The 16627-nt window shown below is 37.2% G+C and overlaps 3 protein-coding genes across 5 annotated transcripts in view; 2 read left to right on the plus strand and 1 right to left on the minus strand.

Moving 5' to 3' along the window:
- The window catches only part of LMO4 (LIM domain only 4), a 523833-nt gene that overhangs the window by 139871 nt on the left and 367335 nt on the right, over positions 1-16627 (plus strand). The window lies entirely within an intron of this gene.
- Positions 1-16627, minus strand: part of SELENOF (selenoprotein F) — a 270936-nt gene that overhangs the window by 103856 nt on the left and 150453 nt on the right. The gene's annotated exons all lie outside the window — the stretch shown is intronic.
- HS2ST1 (heparan sulfate 2-O-sulfotransferase 1) overlaps positions 1-16627 on the plus strand; it is a 198323-nt gene that overhangs the window by 53092 nt on the left and 128604 nt on the right. The window lies entirely within an intron of this gene.

The raw sequence follows: 16627 nt of genomic DNA on the forward strand, positions 1-16627 counted from the left end.
CTAGAGTGCAGTGGCACAGTTGAACCCTCCAGGCTCAAGTGATCCTCCCTCCTCAGCCTCCTGAGTAGCTGGGACTACAGGTATATGCCACCAGGCCCAGCTGTTTTTTTTTTTTTTTTTTTTTAAATTTTTTGTAGAAATGAGGTCTCACTATATTGCCCAGGCTGGTCTCGGGACTCCTGGCCTCAAGCATTCCTCCTACCTCCGCCTTCTTAAGTAGTGGATTACAGGCTTGAGCCAGCACACCCAGCCTCTGGTCCTTATGAGTAGTTCCTCTAACTTTCTCTGTTATTGTAGACTGTTTAAACGTCTTTACTTTAATCATTTGTTTTAAAAAAAAAAAAAAGCTTCATGCTGCTAGATTTAAGATGCCAAGAAATCATCTTTTGGGGAATTTAACTCTGTTAAAAATGAATGTTGTAAACTAATTTTATTCTCTCTTATTTGTGTGGAGACATAAGATGAATCATTAGTACCATTCAGCTGAGTAGTGTAGAAAATGGATTTTTTTTTCTTTGCTGAACAAATTGAATAAAAATTTTTCATCAAGTTATTCTTTGTACCAATTCCATGTAAGGTTGCTACAAGCATATGATTTCTTGACATATATGCATGTCAAAGTATGTACTAAGTATACTTAATACTTTATCTTAATACTTTACCTACAGAGGTTTTCACTTAAAAGCCTGTTCTTAAAGTTACATTAATCTTTCAGGTTTAAAATTGCCTTTCAGGTTTAAAATTTTACTTCTTAGTTCTAAACTGTTACAAGTCCCAGGTTAGGGTTCTTCTGAAACCTCAATTTGGATTTTAGGATACATTTTCTTTCTATGCCTTTTCTTTCTGAAGCACACACTTTTAACTTGTTTATTGAGCCTTTTTCTCCACTTCTGACTTACGGAAGTAGCTTTATAAACAAGTGTGTGCGTGTGTGTCTTTGTGCATGCGCCCGTGTGGAATTGCAGCGTGAGTCATTCCTTCTCAGCTAATTTCATGCAATTCCTTTCAGCCTGAAGGTTGGAATGATCTAATGGTTTTCTAAGAGCTAGACTTTTATAATGTTACACGTTAAAACACATAAACACATAGTTACTTGTATAGATGTTACTGAAATTTAGAATTATGATCATATGAAATAGAAGAGTTAATTTTACAAATTTATCAAAACAATTTGGAGTTGGCTTTTTACTTTTAGCTGTAACTTGTTTACTGACATGACTGAGTTGTATAAAATATTTTTAATTAAAATTATTTAGTTGGGGCCGGGTGCGGTGGCTCACGCCTGTAATCCCAGCACTTTGGGAGGTTGAGGCGGGTGGTCACCTGAGGTCGGGAGTTCAAGACCAGCCTGACCAACATGGAGAAACTTTGTCTCTACTAAATATACAAAATTAGCCAGGCATGGTGGCACATGCCTGTAATCCCAGCTACTTGGGAGGCTGAGGCAGGAGAATCGCTTGAACCTGGGAAGTGGAGATTGCAGTGTGAGCCAAGATCGTGCCATTGCACTCCAGCCTGGGCGACAAGAGTGAAACTCCGTCTCAAAGAAAAAAAATGAGTATTTAGTTAAAGAGACAACTTTAACATTTTATAACAGAATGATTGTATTTTTTGTTTTGGTTATTCATCCTAACAGTGCACATTTTACAAGTAAAAATGTGTTAATGCAAATAAACATGATTAAAATAGTTTCCTCTGTAAGCTATCAGTGCTGGGAAGAATCTACAAGATGTATAGGTCAGTTGTGAATTAAAAAACTGAATCAAAATCTGCTTAATGAAATATAAATTAAAAGATTTTAAGCATAATTTTAATTTATAATTTTTTTTTTTGGAGACGGAGTCTTGCTCAGTTGCCCAGGCTGGAGTGCAGTGGCATGATCTCAGATCACTACAACCTCTGCCTCCCAGGTTCAAGCAATTGTGCCTCAGGCTCCTGAGTTGCTGGGATTACAGGCATTTACCACCATGCCTGGCTAATTTTTGTTTTGAGACGGGGTTTCACCATGTTGGCCAGGCTGGTCTCGAACACGTGACCTCAAGTGATCCGCCCTCCTTGGCCTCCCAAAGTGCTGGGATTACAAGCATGAGCCACTGTGACTGGCCTGTAATTTTTATTTAATTTTTCCGATGATGGCATGAGTGAATGTCCACATTTAAAATTATTTTGGTTCACACATGGCCTTTGTATATTTATGAGAAAAAATTTACAGAAATAAGGGTGGTACAGAAATGCAAATCTAGAGGACTTAAAATGTACATGAAAACTCCTTTATTTGATATGACAGAATAACTTACAGGTCAAATATTTTAATATTTGTATATGTAATAGATGCCAGTTAGCACGATTGACAAGTTTCTCTTTTACGGAAAAGACCCCAAAATGTCTTCTACTGATGCCAGATCAGTTGATTATCTAGGGATAGATACCTGAAATAAGTTAGACCAATTTGATTTTCTTACTTAGGAATTACTTTATTGACTAATTTTATTAGCTCATTCAGTCAGCAAGTATTTATTGAAGGCCTGTTATATGTTTGGTTGCTAGAGATACAATGATGGAAAATTCAGGTAAAGTTTCTGCTCAAAGAAATTAAATTGGCTAGACATGGAAATAGTGTCATCCAAGAGGGAAGGTCTATAAATTTTTGCTGTTAAGGCCTATAGAACTCCTCTGATTCCGGCCATTACATAAAAACAAACAAACAAACAAAAAACCTTGGTGGTTTACTTCTTTCTTCAGTTCTCTGAGCTACCCCAGCCAGCATCCTTCTAGTCTTTACAATAAAACGGACCACCTCCCTCTTACTCTTATTTTTAATTTCTTAAATTTGTTTTAAGCCAAAAAACCCTAACCAATATATAAATTGGACCTAGGGTGGGGTTTTATTATGAACTCAGTCGGATGGTTAGATGTCTAGTCTTATATCTAACGGATGTGGAATTTGAATAAAAATGATAGCGTCTTTACAATTCCAATCTTAGAGTAGGGAAATGAGCATTTCACAGCAGAAAGTTTTGTTCTGAACAAAACAGAGTCCATTGTAATGTATATCTATCATATATACTGCATGTTTGGTTAGGACTTGAAAATTTTATTTTGTTCATGTTTTTGGTCAAGAATTTGTAGGAATTTTGTGCAACAAGAGGTTATAATGTTAATGCTTGTTAATATTCTGACGGAGGTTGAGGTCTTCATTCTTGAAAGAAAAAAATGCAAAAGACTCTGATCTCAGAAGATATGAAAACTATCACTTTCAGAATTACTGGCTTTGTGTTTTGAACTAGCTCTTTCAAGAGCTTAACCTTCAACTTTTTGTATTTGTCATAGTTTGTTTATTAAATGAATCACTATGTCACCACATTCTATACTGATTTACATAGAGAAGATGTTCAGTAAATGTTGGCATGATTTAAATTTTACAACAATTAACCATAGAGTTTCATCATAAGATTGGTTTAAGTGCATTCATTATTGCAATTGCAAGGTTATGAGTTGTTAGTGTTTCAGAAAAATTTTTAAGGACCCCTTTTAAAAAACTTTTTGCGTTTACATTATACCCCCTTCATCCTAGGTTTCACTTTCTCTAGTTTCAGTTAGCCAAGGACAACCTTGGTCTGAAAATTGATGAGTACAGTATAATAAAATACTTTGAGAGGGGGAGAGAGAGAGCATTCACATGACTTGTATTACAATGTTATTATAATCTATTTAATAATTACTATTTTTTTAAGAGATGGAGGTCTCATTCTGTTGCCTAGGCTGGAGTGCAGTGATGTAATCATAGCTCGCTGTAGCCTTGAACTCCAGGGCTCAAGCCATCCTCCTGCCTCAGCCCCCCCAAGTAGTTGGGATTACAGCTATGAACCACCACACCTGGCGGTTTTATTATTGTTGCTGTTAATCTCTTATTGTGCCTAATTTGTAAATTAAACTTAATCATAGGTATGTATAGGATAAAACTTAGTACCTACAAAGTGTTCAATATTTTTTGCAGTTTCAGGCATCCACTGGGGGTCTTGGGGCACATCCCTTGGGGATGGGGTGCTGGGACTACTGTGTTCCTTACACAGTTTCATCTAATGTTAACATTTTGCATAACCATGGGACAGTTATTAAAACTAGCAGGTTGACATACATATTGTTAACTGCAGGCCTTATTTGAATTCCACGTGTTTTTCCTCTAATGCTTTTTTTCTGATCAGCTTATAATCCAGGATTGTGCATTAGATTTAGTTGTCTTTATTCTGCAGTCTGTGATAGTTCTGCAGACTTTTTGTCTTTTATGACTACACTTTGAGTTTGTACAATGTACTCTCATGATTGGGACAGAGTTACGCATATTTGACAACAATATCACAGAAACAATATGTCTTTTATTATGGGATTGGTTCATGATGTATGTCTTCTTTACTGGTGATACCGACCTTGATCACTTGTTAAGAGGGTTTCTGCTGGGTTTCTCCATTGTAAAGCTGTCTTTCCCTTTGCAGTTAATAAATTTCTTGGGAGACACTTTGAGACTAGGCAGATAAAATCTAAGGATCTTTCTTTGTTCTTAAAAATTTTTTAAATTTGTGTAAATTTATGGTCTTCATTTTTTTTTTAAAATCTAATTACCAAGACCTATGGATTTATCATTCAAAATGAATCTTTTTTTTTGATCAAGTTTAGATCAGTTTCCTTAAATTCATTTTATTCAACAGTCAAGTGTGCAAAAACGAAAAATGCTAGGGATGCAAAAATGAACAAGATCCAAATCTTGTAGTATCACCTAATAGTAGGACTTGGCATTAGACAGATCGGATATCAAACCCTAAATTCTAATCTTGGAGTCCTGTGAAGTTGTGCAAGTTGCTTACCTTTGTTGGGCCTCAAATTACCTCACAGAATTATTATTAGTAAGGGATAAATATGAAATTCTAGAAAAGGCAGAACTAGACTACAATGCCAGTACATTGTTGGTTGCCTTGGGCTAAGAGTGGGAAGTTGACCCAAAGGGAGCTGAGGAGCTTTTGGGATGAAGGAAATATCTTCTATCTTAATTTTTTTCCAAAACGTTATAATGTACTTTTGAAATGAGTATATTTTATTGTAGGCAATTTATATTTTAGTGAAATTGATTTGAAAACCACACTGGTTCTCCTTGAACTCAGTTTTCCATTTAATGGGATAAAATAGGATATGTAGAATTCATAAGTCTTAAGGTTTTAGAAATCAATCATCTAGCTCTCCCTTATCCAGAGGAGTCTTGTGACAATTTAGCATTTGCAGAGCAATTTAAGAGTTTAAGTCTATAGTTGTGACACATTAAGAAATATATTTTTGATTCTACCCCCAGTTCCTGACACAGAGAACATGAAAGCCCTTATAATTTCCTGAGTTGTAGGAGTACTGTCCTATATTCTATTTTAATATTTGGTCATTGACCCTGGTTCCTGTCTCAGAACTCCTAAATCCCTTTAAATTTGGGGGGTGATAGTAGAGTCTTTTGTTCTAATGGTGTGACACTTGGGCTCCTGCATAGCTTCAGAATGGGGGCTGGTCACCAGAAAGTCCACACTATAACTAGAACCTTGGAAATTCAGCCCCACTGCTGTCTTCTGGAAAGGGAAGAGGGACTGGAGATTGAATTAATAATCAATTATACGTACATGATGAATGCTAAAAATTATTAAACTGTGGGATTTGGAGAGCTTCTAGGTTGCACTGAAATGCTGAGAGTGTGGCGAGTCCAGAGAGGCCATGGAAGTTCTATGCACGGTCTCTACCTTGCCTTACACATCTCTTCCATTTGGCTGTTTTCTGAGTTGCATTCATTATAATAAACTGGTAAATGTAACTAAAGTGCTTTCCTGAGTTTTGTGAGTTGTCATAGTAAATTATCAAACCTAATGGAGGATGTCATGGAAACCTCTGATTTATAACCAAGCCAGACAGAAGTTTGTGGATAACCTGAGGACCCCTACTTGGAATTGGCATCTGAAGTGGGAGCAGTCTTGTGGGACTGAACCTTTAAGCTGTGGGTTCTGCACTAACTCTGAGCAGAATTGAGTTAAATTGTAGGGCACTCAGTTGGTGACTGCAGAGAACTGGAGAATTGCTTGTTGTGGAAAACCCACACATTAAGACCCACTGGTGTTTAAACAATGTTTTCCTTTAGTAGTCATCGCATTTTGGCATGTCTTTAAGTCTGAAACTCTCAAGTTATTCTTTTCTTCTTAAGTAGATTCAAAACTCAGGATCTTTCTGATCTCTTTTGGTCTCTTTAGAATCTTTTAAATTGATTATCTAGGGAGTTTGATTATCTAGAGATTCAAATTGACGGAAGTCAACTTCTTGGGACTCCTTTTGAGTACAGAATTTTATTCTTCCCTTTGTAACCACAGAACTGGCTGGATTCTGGTGAGCTCCTGAAAGTTATTATTTGGTAATCTGTAGTTTTTAAGATCTGTTCGGTTGGCATACCTTGTGTATCTATATGAACCTTACATTTAATTTATTCTCTTCCAAAGTACTCAAGGACTTTGGTAGAGAGAAAAGTTTTATAATGTGTATTTTAAAATCATGTTACTTTCCATGTGATCTAAGTCATTTTCTGTGGAAAAGAGATGAGTGTTTTAAAATTATAGCTTTTTCTTTTCTTTTCTTTTTAAGCTTTTCCGATTTTGGTGGTAGGCAAAGGAAGAAGTACTGTTGTAATTTATAGTGCTCAAAATGCTAATTGGCTGCATAAAAAAGGCACCTTAATCTTTCTTTTCTCTGATTGAGATAAAATTATTTGGTAGCTCTTCCTTAGAAAGACCAAAGGCTGAGGGGAGAAAGCTGAAATGATGACATATAGCTATGTAGATAGTAATATATGTCAATAGAAATTCTGAATCTGTAGATAAGCCTAGTAAATGAGACTGCTTAAAGGGAAGGGCAGGGCTTTTGACTCACATAGTTAGTGTAGTTAATAAAATTTTGTTGATATCAAGATGGCATTAAACTGTTGGATAAATTCTAAATATGTGTTCAATTTAAATCTGAGGTAATTTTTACAGCTTAAGGCATTGTTTGCCTTATACCTTGTACCAAATACTATGGTATTCTTTTAAATGTAACTGATGGCATTTAGTAAATCTTTATATATATTTAAAATCATTATCAATTGGAAAAGTTTATAAATTTTGTTATCTGGTTATACAACTGTGAGAACCTATTTTAAGGGTGAAGTATAGGGGCTAATAACTAAAAATCACCACCTTTCTACTGGCTATTTCTACAGGCTGTAAATTTTGGCCAAATACTTTGGAGGATTTAAATAGTTCTCATGAGGTTCAGCTTTACAAATCCAAATTTAAAGTGCTATGGCAAATGTATCTTTGGTATTTTTTGTCCTAATTATCTAGAATAAAACCAAAGTGCACATTTATTAAATGCATTATTATGATTAGACTGAATTGCTGCAATTTACGTATCTATAGCAGAAACATAGTTTGGAATAATAGATTTAAAGTTTCTGTTTCTATTCAGTGGCAGATGTTACACATTCTGAGTTAGAAACCCTCACGGTAATAGATTTTGATTGAGACCTTGTCAGTCATTGTAGCAGCTGCTTTAGACCACATTTATATTTAAATAGGAGAAAGTGATCTGTTTAGAATTTTTAAAGTTGTTGCCATGGCAAAGTAACTTGCTATTTCATCTTTTTATCTGCCATTGAAGTGATCTACCGGCTGCTTATTCCCAGGAGTAAGGAGGATGAACTGTTCTGTTGGAAAGTTTGTATTAGGACAATGCTGAATGCTTCCTAATGGGATATAAGTTAGAAAGACTAAAGCTTTCAGAAACCATGGCTTTGGTTAGGTATAATTAGAATTGATTTTTTTCTCAATTAAAAACTGGCAAGATAAAGCTAAAACATTTTTAAGAAAAAAATATGAGCTTAATTTAACACTACTTTTGACAAATTCAGTGAATAACATATTCAAATTAAATGCTATGAAAAGGAATTTCTTTGAATGAGTCTATTATTTCTATAGCATGAAACACTTTGTAAATCCATCTTTTCTTTATAAAATTGTATATTTTTATTTAAAAAAAAAAATGCCCAGTGTCTTCTGCTGCCCTTTTTTTTTTACTTATTCTCTTGAAAACCATGGCACTGGGCTGGGTGTGGTGGCTCATACTTGTAATACCAGCACTACGGGAGGCCAAAGCCAGAGGACCCCTTGAGGCCAGAAGTTCCAGTCCAGCCTGGGCAGCATAGTGAGACTGTCTCTACCAGAAATCAGAAATGTGCGTTGTAGTCCTAGCTACTTGAGAGGCTGAGGTGGGAGGATCTTTGAGCCTGGGTTTTCAAGGATACATGAGCTATGATCACACCACTGTGTTCCAGCCTGGGCAACAGAGAGAAACCTTGTCTCAAAAAAAAAAAAAAAAAAAAGAAAAGAAAAACCATGGCATCATAATCTGGTTTGGTATAAATGATTTCGTGTTTCATATTTACTTTACTTTTATTACATTAAATTTCTTAAAAGGAAGAATATTAGTGCAATTCTTGTCAGGCTAATAATTATACCTACATGATGGATGTTAACCCCATACTAAAGCTTAATCTTTTTCTTTGTTTATATCATCAGACAGTGTATACACTAGTAGTCAAAGCCACACAAATTGAGGGTGATTGGCAAGTGGCAAATTGTCATTTGTCAACGAAGACTTCCCAAATAAAAGAATTTGACTTTCAGAGGCACACACAAAGGAGTGAGAAGATTTGCACCAGTAGTTGTATATTGTAAGGCTGACATGTCTTTGATTAACTTGAGATATTTTGTATTATATTGTCTTGGCAGCCTTAAGGCATACTACATATTTGTAATGTCATATCCTAAAGTAATGTGACTGTTGTGACATTTACTGAGACAGAATTATGATTCCTGGTCATCTGAGCATATGGAAGACCATCTAATAAAATATCAAGTCTTGTGCTTAAAATAAAGATACTCACTTAATACCTAAGCAGCTTTTCAAATAGGAAAGGCCTTTTAACCTCAAGCCCAAGAGAAATCGAGGCAGTGTCAAATTTATCAGGTCTTTCTATTCTACTATTTGGTAATGCTTTTATGGCTAAAAAATTCCTATCTCCTAATGACATCATACCTGTCATAACTTGTAGTGCAACACATGATCTTTTCTATGCCTAGATACACAAATACCCTTGTGTTACAATTGCCTAAATTTAGTACAGTAACATGCTGTATAGGTTTGTAGCCTATAAGCAGTAGGCTATAGCATCTATTAATAGATTTGTGTAAGTGCACTCTAATGTTCACACAATGATGAAATCACTGAATAAAGGCGGTTTTCAGAACATCTGTCTGTCATTAGGAGACGCATAACTGTACACAAATAAAATCTGATAAAAATCTTAGGGAACCCTAAATATTTGTAAGTTTTAAGTGAATTTTAAGAATGTATCATGTATCATGCATGTTTTAATGACTTAAATATTGGGCAACGTCTCAGAGACAAATTCAGATATATCTGTGCTAGGCAAGTTTTACTCAAAAAGAGAATACTCATGAGAAATTTTTAAAGAGGCAGTTTTCTATTTAATAAGTCTGGAATACCAATTTTGAAATCCTTAGTAGTCCTTTTTCTTAAATCCTCATATCCATATATGGCCACAAAGTAGACTCTCTGTATTTGAATAGACTAGCATCTAAATTATCAGATGATACTGTGGTTAAGCATGTAGTAAGTTTGTGGTTGTATAATTTGGCATGTTGCAGAAGATCTGAACATTGAGAATATGTAGTTCATAATTACATTCCAACTGAATAATTATATATAATAATAGAAATGGAATTTTAAAAATTAAGAATATAATATATTGATAATGGTAAAATAGATGCAGGACTGTATCTCAGTCCCTTTTGTCTAAAAGGAGAAGTATTTTATTTGAAAAATACTGATTCCTGATTCCTAAGGATTTTTACTTGTGAACCTTTTTTTTTATTATTTTTTTTTTGAGACAGGCCCTCACTTTGTCACCCAGGCTGGAGTGCAGTGGCGTGATCTTGGCTCACTGCAGCCTCTACCTGGACCCAAGCGATCCTCCCACCTCGGCACCCCAAGTAGCTGGGATTACAGGCACGCGCCACCACACATGGTTAATTTTTTTGTAGAGATGGGGTTTTGCCATGTTGCCCAGGCTGGTCTCAAACTCTTGAGTTTAAGCAACCTGCCTGCCTCGGCCCCCTAAAATGCTAGGATTATAGGCTTGAACCACTGTCCCCAGCTGCGAATCTTTATTCTTATTTACTTTTCAATTATTTTTCATTGTAATAAAATATACATAAAACTTGTCATTTGAAACAATTTTTTAGTGCATTTTGTTCATTAACATTATGTTCATAGAGTTGTGCAACCATTATCACTATCTATTTACAGAACTTTATCATCATGTCAAACTCAAACTCTATACCCGTTAAACAATAACTTGCCATTTTCTCCTTCCCCCAGCCCCTGGGTAACCACTGTTCTCTCTCTCTCTCTCTCTCTGTGAATTTGACTATTCCAGGTACCTCATGTAAATAGAGTCATATTAGCACTGAATTTTGTATTCATATTGTTGTGTCCTTTTTCACTTAACATAATGTCTTCAATGTTTATTCATGTTATATAGCATGTGTGGAATTTCATTTTTAAGGCTGAGTACTATTACATTGAATGTATACACATTTTGTTAATCCATTCATCCCTTCATGGACACTTGGATTGCTTCTACCCTTTGGCTTTTTGTGACTAGTGCTGCCATGAACCTGGGTGTACAAATATCTGTTTGAGTGCCTGCCTTTACTTCTTCTGACTGTAGACCCAGAAGTGGAATTGCTCTGTCATATGGTAATTCTATCTTTCTCTTTTTAAGGAATCATCATACCATTTTCCATGGCAGCTGCATAGTTTTACATTTCCACCAGTAATGCACAAGGATTCCAGTTAATTCACATCCTTGCTAACTAACACTTGTTATTTTCTTTCTTTTTTTAGTAGCCACCCTAAAGGGCATGAAGTATATTCTTATTTGTTTTTACTTCTGCATAAGATTACCCTGTCTTCACTGGATATACTATTTCTTCTTTGGAAAATCTTGCTCAATATAAAAGACAAATTACTTAGATAAGGTATGGTGAGAAAAAATGTATTTGTTGCATTAAGGAAGAATTATCTCTAACAAGAGAATTGCTAAATAAGTTCATTCAAAAATTGTGTATTGAATGCCTGCTCACTCTTATGTCGGGCAATGTGCTAAGCATTGAGTATACAGTGATAAATGAGAATCATGGCCCCTGCTTTGAGGGAACTTGCATTGTAGTGAGAGAGACGTATGATAAATTAATGAATACAATATTAAAATATAACTGTCATGAAATGTATCTGACATTGTGCCTTCAAAGACAATGTATACAATATGCGGTGAAAATAGTAATATTAAATAAATAATATAGCAAAACTGTATATATACCAACTATAGCCTCATTTTTAAAAATGCTGTGAAAGGAAACAATGTCAAGAAAATGCTAGCAGTGGTTCTAGGATGATCCAATTCATTGATTTTTTTTTCTTAACTAAAATTTCTTTGGTGTGCATATATTGTTAATTTAGAAATTGCAAATAATTACATAAAAAATAAGTAATTTAGGGATGATGTTTAATTTGACTTTCCTGTTGCCAGTGGTGACCGAAAAGTGCTAAGTATTATTGAACATTTTACCTTAATTATGCCAAGTAAGTCCAGGGCTTATTGTGATTTATACCAAGTAAATCCAAGGCTTTTTATGATTGAATGTAAATTTTAGCTCTAGGAAGGTAGTTCTTATTTTTGGTCAGTTTGCAATATTATTAGGATATCATGGACAAAATGGAAAGTATGATTTTAAAAATTGCTCAGTATTAACAAAATTGTCATTTTTGTAAAAAAGAAAAGAAATAGTGGAAAATTCACTATAGTTAGTTCTTTCTGGCTAAAAAGTGTGTAATATATGAGTATATAAAATATGTATTAGTCTGTTTTCACACTGCTATAAAAATACCTGAGACTGGATAATGTATAAAGGAAAGAGGTCTAACTGACTCACAGTTCTGCATGGTTAGGGAGGCCTCAGGAAAGTTAGAATCATGGTGGAAGGCAAAGGGGGAGCAAGGCATGGTCTTACGAGGCAGCAGGAGAGGGGTGGGGAACTACCACTTTTTAACCATCAGATCATGTGAGAACTCACTATCATGAGAACAGCATGGGGGAACCCACTCCCATGATCCAGTCACCTCCCTTGCTCCCTCAACCTGTGGGGATTACAGGTCCCTCCCTCGACACATGGGAATTACAATTTGAGATGAGATTTGGGTTGGGATACAAAGCCAAACCATATCATTCCACCCCAGGCCCCTCCCAAATCTCCTGTCCTTCTCATATTTCAAAACACAATCATACCTTCCCAACAGTCCCCCTAAGTCTTAACTCATTCTAACATTAACCCAAAAGTCCAAGTCCAAAGTCTCATCTGAGACAAGTCCCTTCCACCTATGATCTTATAAAATGACAAACAAGCTAGTTACTTCCAAGATACAGTGGGGGTACAGGCATTGGGTAAAATGTTCCCATTGCAACTTGGAGAAATTGGCCAAAACAAAGGGGCCATAGGCCCCATGCAAGTCAGAAACCCGGCTGGGCAGTCATTAAATCTTAAAGCTCCAAAATCCCTTTGACTCCGTGTTTCACCTCCAGGGCACACTGATGTAAGGGATAGGCTCCCACGGCCTTGGGCATTCTGCCCTTGTGACTCTGCAGGGTATAGCCCTTGTGACTGCTTTCCTGGGCTGGCACTGAGTGCCTGCAGTGTTTCCAGGTACCCAGTGCAAGCTGTTGGTGGACCTACCTTTCTGCGGTCTGGAGGATGGTGGCCCTCTTCTCATAGCTCAACTAGGCAGTGCCCCAGTGGGGACTCCCTGTGGAGGCTCCAACCCCACATTTCCTTTCCACACTGTCCTAGCAGAGGTTCTCCATGAGGGCTCTGCCCCTGCAGCACACTTCTGCTTGACCATCCAAGTGTTTCCATACAAGCTCTGAAATCTAGGCAGAGGTTCCCAAACCTCAGCTATTGTCTTCTGTGCACCCACAGGCCCAGCACCACATGGAAGCTGCCAGTGCTTAGGGACATGCACCCTCTGAAGCAATGGCCTAAGCTTTACCTTGGCCCCTTTTAGCCACAGCTGGAGCTGGAGCAGCTGGAATGCAGGGTGCTCTCCTGGGGCTGCACAGAGCAGCAGAGGCCCAGCTGATGATACCATTGTTCCTCCTTAGGCCTCTGGGCCTATGATGGGAGGGGCTGCCATGAAGATCTCTGACGGGCTCTAGAGACATTTTCCCCATTGTCTTGGCTATTAAATTTGGCTCCTTGTTACTTACGCACATTTCTGCAGCTGGCTTGAATTCCTCCCCAGAAAATGACTTTTTCTTTTCTACCATATGGTCAGGCTACAGATTTTCCAAACCTTTATACTCTGCTTCCCTTTTAAACATAAGTTCCAATTTCAGTTTCTTTGTGAACACATATGACTGAACGCTTTCAGAAAAAGCCATGTTACCTCTTGAATGCTTTGCTGCTTAGAAATTTATTCTGCCAGATAACCTAAATCATCTCTCTGAAGTTCAAAGTTCTACAGATCTCTAGGGGAGAGGAAAATGCCGCCATTCTCTTTGCTAAAGCATAGCAAGAGGGATCTTTGCTCTAATATTCAATAAATTATTTGTCTCCATCTGAGACCGCCTCAGCCTGGACTCCATTTTCCAAATCACTATCAGCCTTTTGGTCAAAGCCATTCAACAAGTCTCTAGGAGGTTCCAAACTTTCCCTCTTCCTGTCTTTTCCTGAGCCCTCCAAACTGTCCCAGTCTCTGTCTGTTACCCAGTTCCAACATGACTTCCACATTTTCAGGAAGCGAAAATTATTTCACTTTCACATGATCTTTATAGCAGTGCCCTACTCCTGGTAACAATTTTCTGTATTAGTCTGTTTTTACACTGCTGTAAAGAATACCTGAGACTGGGTAATTAATAAAGGAAAGAGGATTAATTATCTCACAGTTCTCTCTCCACATGGTGGGGGAGATCTCAGGAAAATTAAAATCATTCCAGAAGGTGAAGGGGAAACAAGGTATGTCTTACATGGTGGAAGGAGAGAGAGCGCAGGGGAAACTGCCACTTTTTAACTATCAGATCTTGCGAGAACTCACTCGCTATCATGAGAACAGCATGGGAGAAACCACCCTTATGATCCAGTCACCTCCCTCCCTCGACACACGATTACAGGCCCCTCCCTCAGCACATGGGGATTACAGTTTGAGATGAGATTTGGGTGGGGACACAAAGCCAAATCATATTAAAATAGTACTTAATTTTGAATAACTATTATTGTGAATTGATGTTAAAATCTGATTAGAAGAGTGCATCTTAGCACAGCAATATGGTATATTGCCTAGTAATAGAATAATGCTTCAAGGAGGAGCTCTGGAGAGGGGACAGGGTTCCTCTTAAAAAAAAAAAAAAAAAAAATTTGGCCAGGCATGGCACGGTGGCTCACACCTGTAATCCCCACCCTTTGGGAGGCCGAGGCGGGTGGATCACAAGGTCAGGAGTTCGAGACCAGCCTGGCCAAGATGGTGAAATCCTGACTCTACTAAAAATACAAAAATTAGCTGGGCACGGTAGCGGGCACCTCTAATCCCAGCTACATGGGATGCTGAGGCAGGACAGTCGCTTGAATCCAGGAGGCAAAGGTTGCAGTGAGCTGAGATTGCACCATTGTACTCTAGCCTGGACGACACAGCAAGGCTTTGTCTCCAAAAAAAAAAAAAATAATAATTCAACTGAGTAATAACCGTTTATTAGATGCCTGATATTTATCACACATTGCATGAGGCATTAGCATGTAGTATTTAGCATGTAACCTTGTAAAAAGTAGGTAGTATAGATGAGAAAATTGAAGCCCAGGAGAGTCAGTTAATTTTTCCAGAGTCACAAATTAATATGTATATTTGAGGTAAAAAGCAGTTATTAAGAGACAGCCTGAAGGTAATTTCCAATAAGCCCTAGAAATGGATGTTTTCATAGGATTCTGATGTTGTATTCAGAATTACTAGCTACATAGTAATCTAACCTGCCCAGTTTACAAGATAACTAGCTTGGAATTCATTTGGTTTCCTCAACACTTTCCAGGAGGAAGCTTTTCTGAAGAAGCAATCCCTGCATCAAAGTGAGAGAAAATGGAGGTCAGCTGACTAATTAGGGTCTGGATATATAAGAATTCAATAAAAGGAAGGAAAATTAGATATTGTTTAAGATATGCTGAGCTTAATTGTGTTTTCTTATGGGATTTAAGTAGCTTCTGGTGAGTTAAATGTTTAAAAGAAATGTAATGTTGAATGCAGTGGTTCGTGCCTGTAATCCCAGCACTTTGGGAGGCCAGAGGTGGGCAGATCACCTGAGGTCAGGAGTTCGAGACCAGTTTGGCCAAGACAGTGAAACGCCATCTCTACTAAAATAAAAAATTAGCTGGGTGTGGTGGCGTGCACCTGCAATCTCAGCTACTAGGGAGGCTGAGGCGGGAGAATCACTTGATCCCGAGAGGCAGAGATTGCAGTGAGTCCAGATCATGCCACTGCACTCCAACCTGGGTAATAAGAAGAAATCTGTGTCTCAAAAAAAAAAAAAGAAAAGAAAAAGTTATGCCATTTCTTACAGATAGGAGTTGAGTCTAATTGGATAGAAGAATTATTCATTAAAAAGTATCCTGTTAGCATTTATAGGAAATTAAAAAGATATCAGACTCCCATAGTACCCTAAATGTTTATATCCAGTTATTCTGCTTTGGCTGGGTGCGGTAACTCACGCCTGTAATCCCAGCACTTTGGGAGGCTGAGGCAGGCAGATGATGAGGTCAGGAGATCAAGACCCATCCTAGCTAACACGGTGAAACCCTGTCTCTACTAAAAATGCAAAAAAGTATCCGGGCATGGTGGCGGGCACCTGTAGTCCCAGCTACTCAGGAGGCTGAGGCAGGAGAATGGTGTGAACCCGGGAGGTGGAGCTTGCAGTGAGCTGAGATTTGCGCCACTGCACTCCAGTCTGGGAGACAGCCAGACTCTGTCTCAAAAAAAAAAAAAAAAAAAAAAAAAAAGAGTATGTACATTTCTAACAGAATAATACCGATTTCAATCTTGGTATACATTTAAAATTGATTTTTGGAATGCATTTGAGCTTAAATTTCCTCAAAAAATAACAACAACCTATGTTGTTTGCTTGAAAAATACCTGGCAGGAGCGTAAATGGCAATCTTACTCTCGTTAGTTTAGAGATTTTATCTGTAAGAAAAAATTTTCAAAGACCAAAGCTTCTAAGCCTTTTATGATATTTTACTACATGCTTGTTCCCCCTTACTGTACTTTAATTCATGGTGCTTAAAATTTTAATCTACAGCAATCAGCCAAAGAAACCAACAATTTCTGTTCAACTAGAAGGTAGGAATTGACACCTGTGTTTTTGTTTTTTGAAGAAACACAAATTATTCTTCTTTTATAA

The sequence above is a fragment of the Macaca thibetana genome, chromosome 1 (assembly GCF_024542745.1).
Source record: "Macaca thibetana thibetana isolate TM-01 chromosome 1, ASM2454274v1, whole genome shotgun sequence".
Taxonomy (NCBI): Eukaryota; Metazoa; Chordata; class Mammalia; order Primates; family Cercopithecidae; genus Macaca; species Macaca thibetana.